Source organism: Anabrus simplex, chromosome 10 (genome assembly GCF_040414725.1).
Source record: "Anabrus simplex isolate iqAnaSimp1 chromosome 10, ASM4041472v1, whole genome shotgun sequence".
NCBI classification, from domain to species: domain Eukaryota; kingdom Metazoa; phylum Arthropoda; class Insecta; order Orthoptera; family Tettigoniidae; genus Anabrus; species Anabrus simplex.
The window spans coordinates 113,897,998-113,903,997 of NC_090274.1; positions in this window are offsets into that span (position 1 = coordinate 113,897,998).

The window sequence follows — 6,000 nt, forward strand, 5'->3', positions numbered from 1 at the left end:
ACACTATGTGGTAGTCAAGTTAAACTCTGATGTAATTGATGAAATTATTCTGACAATAATGAACATTTGTCATATAATAAACAGGTTTACAGTATTTAAATTTAAATCTGGAACATCCAACGACTCAAATACATATTAATGTAAGTGGCAGCTGACGGTACCATCAGCCGGTCGGGGAGGAGGAATAACGGCTGTAAATGTTGTACCTCTAATGTTCTTGTATCAATTTTAATTGTTTCTCTTTGTTTTATGATCGCATAGGAACACTTTGGTCAGTTCTTCTTAAGATGCTCCGATCTTCGTGCCCTTTCCTCGATTGAAAAAGTTTGTGTTGTTGGTTTGTATTCAGTTTTATCTTATTTGTGGTAGTCTTCTTTCGTAAGGCCTATTTCCTTCAGATCCTCTCTTACTTCTCTGATCCATTTACATCCTGTTGTGGTATTTTTTGAGACAAGATTGTATTGTACTAGTGTTTATATAACAGGAATCAATCAAGGGATGTTCGACCATTCAACTTTATATAATATGTAACATTTATTAAATGAAGACCGGTTTTGATTCCCTTGGAATCATCAGTTCAAAAGCTTATATCAGTTATTTTATATCAACCATTAGTGACCTATTAAATAGCACAATAGATGTAATTGGTCACAGAGCAAGGAATTACACTGGGGTGGTGGTGGTGATTATTGTTTAAGAAGTAGTACAATTAGGCAATCGTCGTATATTAACATTAATCAGAGGGGAAAATGGAAGGGATACAACACTTCGAAAAATGAAAATATCGACCGAAAAAAGACAAGGGCCATGAAAGGCGTGAAAATCGAAGATTCTCTTTGCCTTGCATATCTAACACTGTCGGGATCAGGAAAGAACGAGAGTTGACCGAGGGAGGTCGGATAGAGTAGATAAAAGTGAGGAGCTTGGCACAAGTAAGTGAAAGCCATGTCAGTACCCACCTAAAGGTCCCGGGGTTGCCAACCAACGCTCCAAAGAGCCCTGGGGTCCCCTTTAGTTACCTCTTACGACAAGCAGGGGATACCATATGTGCAATTCTACCACCCACAGCGAGGTATACGTTGCCGCTATGTAGCGTACATTATGGAATGTGCGAGTAAAACTAAAGTAAGATTGAGAGGTTATGGTTGTCTATGTGTACTTCAAAACATCTACGGTAATAATAATTAGGGACCAAATACAAAAAAAAAAATTCTTAATTGCTCTTGAAACAATAATCACCACCACCTGACTTATTGAATATTAGTAGTAATAATAAGTGTTACTACCGAGCTCGATAGCTGCAGTCGCTTAAGTGCGGCCAGAATCCAATATTTGGGATATAGTAGGTTTGAACCCCACTGTCGGCAGCCCTGAAGATGGTTTTCCGTGGTTTCCCATTTTCACACCAGGCAAATGCTGGGGCTGTACCTTAATTAAGGCCACGGCTGCTTCCTTCCCACTCCTAGCCCTTTCCTATGCCATCGTCGCCATAAGACCTATCTGTGTCAGTGCGATATAAAACAACTAGCAAAAAAAAATATAAGTGTTACTTGTCTGCATACTGCCAGTTGCATAAAAATCTTAGAGCAGTTGCATAAAATCTTAGAGCAGTCAATAATTTGATAGGTACTGGCAATGGCAGTCCTCTGCTGTTACGATATCCAACATGTTCAGGCATCACCAGTGGCATTATAATGTTATTTACACATTATTTAGAGAATCTGTATCGTATTTTGAATTCATAGTCTGTGAGAGTATCGAAGGGATTTTCACCATTTCTCACATATATCCGTGGTAGCAGCAAATTATCTTCGTACACGTAATCCATGAATTCTTGAAAATCGTCTTTGAAATCCATTTCAATCCTAATCGTACTGAACAGATGTTATTTAGGCAAGCTGTAGCAAGAAAGTGAGGTGTAAGGTTGGTCTCCAGCTGTCTTGAATCTCGCTAACTTTTGGCTAGGTTAATACTTAAGTATAAGTTAAGTTTGATCTCTGAATACCAACTCAGGCTTTCCTACACGTGAAAGTAAGATGTAAGTAAAAGTTAAGTTGAAGAATTGTTTCCTGTTTTTAACATTATAGCATAGTTTAAATTTTTTGGAATATGTGGCATTCAAGGGACTCAAGGAAGTTAAAGCCTTTTAACTTCAAAAACTATACCATATGTATATATTTTGACATTAAGCTTTACATTTTATTAGAATAATGGCATTCTTGTTTAATTTTGGTAATGTTTTATTCTGTACAGTTGCTATTGAATAAGCAGGTTCATCAACAACTGACGATGACCTATTTAACAGGTCGAAACTGGTACGGTGTTTTAATGTAATTTAAATTATTAGACACTTTGTAGAATAAAGTATTGATTAGGTGGAAAACTCTCATCCTTCATACTTGTGGTCAAACTATCAATACGGACAATGAAGCTGATAGATTATAGTATTGAGCTGGCTGGAGTTGAGTTCTCACTTGTCATTGTTATTGCACTGGATGGCCCTGGCTCTGGGCTAACTATTGGTCTCGAGGATCTGCTGGGCTATTGGATTAGAATTTTGTACCTTTGTCCACCTGTTCTGAATGTTGATAAGGCTGATTTCACTTTTCTTAATCGTACTCTTACTCTTTTCTTCCTTTTAGCTTACGATTTCAGCGGGGTGTTTTGTGATTTTTAATTGGTGAACCTAACATTTACTTGACGACCGTGGCAGAACTTCATTAATAAAGGAAGACCCCCGTGAAAAAAAAAAAATGGAAAACCTCACGAAAGCAAGGACCATAAAGCGGCGGTTATTTACACGAGTATGATAATTGTGAGGTTGATCAAATAGCAGATGAGGAAGAATCAACTGATGAATATAGATGTGAATTCTTGAGCTGTAGGGCTAAAACAACAAGATTTTTTAATACCACTGTGTCGGCTTCCTCTACCCAAAGTGTAGTAAATGAAAATATAGTTGAAAGAAAGAAATACAGGCTTCCAAAAATAGAATTGAAGAAGTTTTCTGGGGAAATAATTGACTGGTTATATTTTTGGAGTCAGTTCCTTAAAATAAACAAAGATGAGGACATGGGGAGGAAGATAAATTCCAGTATCTCATTCAAGCTATGATAGAAGGTTCTAGAGCGTACGAGTTAGTCACAAGTTTCCCCCCCGACTGCCGACAACTATCATAAAGCAATAGACAGTCTTCAAGCTCGATTTGGTAGGGAGGACTTACAGGTAGAAGTTTACATTCGTGAACTACTGAAGCTAGTTTTAACCAATGCAGTAAATTCAACAGAAAAACCAACACTTAGTAGCTTATATGATAAATTAGAATCACATCTCAGGTCTCTGGAAAGTTTAGGATTTACTACAGAGAAGTGCACTGCAATGCTATACCCCTTAATTGAATCATCCTTGCCAGAAGACTTGCTAAGAGCCTGGCAATGGAATACTTCTTTCAGGTGTGATTCTGTCTCCAAAGATCGTTTGAAACAGCTCATGGCTTTTCTCCAAAATGAAGTTGTTAGTGAGGAAAGAATTTCATTAGCAATGAAAGGGTTCAACATTAATACATCCCAAGGGCTCAAGATTAAGGGAGGCAAAAAGCAAGGGAAGCCTCTGAACCAAATGTCCCCACCGCTTCTGCCTTGTTATCTACTGATATTTCTAAAAGACAGGAGTGTGTCGTTTATCTTAAACCTCATTCAAGTTCAGAATGCATTAAAGCTCAACAAATGACTGTGAAGGAAAGAAGGAAAATCTTGAGTAACAAGCACTGTTGTTTTAATTGTTTAAAGGGAGGTCATCAAAGTAAAGCTTGTAAATCCATTATTCAGTGGTGCCAACTATTACGGATTGTCCGTAATTATTACGGATTTTACCTCACGATTACGGAATTACGGTCAAAGGGGAAATTATTACGGAAAAGCTGACATTATCAGGAAAAATAATTTTCAGCGGGAAAAAAGAAAAGAAGGAAAAAGGCTCGAAAGGATTGAACATTTCTCCTAAATCGTCCTCATTTCAATGCTTGTGAGTTGACAATGATACTTATTCGATCGTGATTTCCTTTTGCTACCCATAAGCGTTGTAAAATTCATTGTGAATGAAGGAGCTCAAGCGCTGCTCTTCTCCACTATAAATCCTTCAATAATGTATTTGCTGTGTTAAGTGCACTGACAGTTGACAGAAAGATTGGGAAAGAAGTGAGGCCTACATTAAGCACATCTGCACTGGAATCGCTTGTGGTTCAGAAGACGAAAATGTCATCAGAGTGGGAAGGATGCTTCAAGAAAACCTACACTGAAAAGCTGCTGTTGCGTGAGAAACAAGCTACAAGGAATGATTTATCACATAACTAACAGGTTGTGTGCAAATGTTATTGTGTAATATGATATACTTTCGGATAGATTGCTAGAGGGAAGGGCAAAAGTGGTGTCGTTATCAAGAAGGGAGGAGCATGCTTTGGATTTGACTCGAAATTTTTCTCGGGGGCGAAGGGCGATTACTGATAATCCACATCAAAGGTTGGCACCTCTGATTATTAGATGTATTGTTTGTGGTGGGAAGCATGTGGTACTAATGTGTTATAAACTTAGTAACAAAGACAAAGAAAGTGTTTCCAAAAATAATTTTGAGGGAGAAAGAAAGTCGATTAGTGAGGATGCCACTCATGTAGATAAGACTATGACTAACCTCTTGTTCTCCTGAGGTATATTTGCAAACTCTGGCAGTTGTTTTTATGGGTAAGTGTAAACAAAAAACAGTGCAAGCGATCATTGATACCGAGTCTACTAAATCTTACATTGTGCGTGACCTAGCTGAAGAAATGGGGTACCAGTCAGTCGGAAAGGAAACTCTAATACACTGTTTGTTTGGTGGAGTACGTTCCCAAGAGGTAGAGCATGATTGTTAGAACATAAGTTTAAGAAGATTAGAGGGAAACTATTCCAAGGAACTGCAAGTTTTGAGCCAAGAAATAATTTGTGAAGATGTCCCGTATGTTAGGAATGGTACTTGGAGTGATGAGATAAAGGATCTGAAGATTTGTTTAACAGACGTACAAGACCGAGGACCCATACAGATTCTTCTGGGGGCAGATGTCGCAGATGAATTGCTTACTGGGAGGACACATCAACTAAAGTGTGGTCTAGTTCTAGTTGAGACTGTTCTAGGGTGGACACTAATAGGAAAAATTATAAATAATAAACCTAGAAGTGATGCAGCGTCACTGTTGGTGACATCATTGTTTTCAAAGCAAACAAAAATTTGTGATCTCTGCGACTTGGAAATTCTTGGAATTACTGATCCTGCAGAAAAGGAATCTACCATCGAGAAGAATGAACGAGTTAGGAAGAATTTCCTTGAGACTGTGAGGCTGAATGAAGACAACAGATATGAAGTGTGTCTACCTTGGAGCGAGCAACATCCACCTTTTCCGGACAATAGCGAAATAGCTCAGCGCAGATTGGAGACAGGCACCATGAAACTACAAGCTGAACAATATTATGGGGGATACGATGGCGTCTTACGAGATTGGATGGGCAAGGAATTATTGCAATGGTACCCGAAGAAGAGCTGGCGAATGGTGGACACTATTTACCACATCGACCAGTCTTGAAAGAGAACAGCACCACCAAGATAAGACCTGTATTTGACGCCTCTGCGAAACAGAGGAACGCTCCTTCTCTAAATGATTGTATTGTAAAAGGACCTAACTTTATAGAGTTGATTCCTAGTTCATTACTGAAGTTCAGAGAAAATGATATTGGAGTCATCGCAGACATAGAAAAGGCATTTCTCCAAATAAGCGTCCATCCTAGAGACCGTGACTTTCTAAGATTTTTTGGTGGGATAAGGAAAGTACAGAAAAGATGAAAGTCTTTCGTCATAATAGAGTTGTTTTTGGTCTTGCATGTTCTCCTTTCTTGCTGTCGGCAACAATAGAATTCCATTTCAGCGAGATGAAGAGAGAATGTTTCTATGTAGATAATTGTACTACAAGTGTTA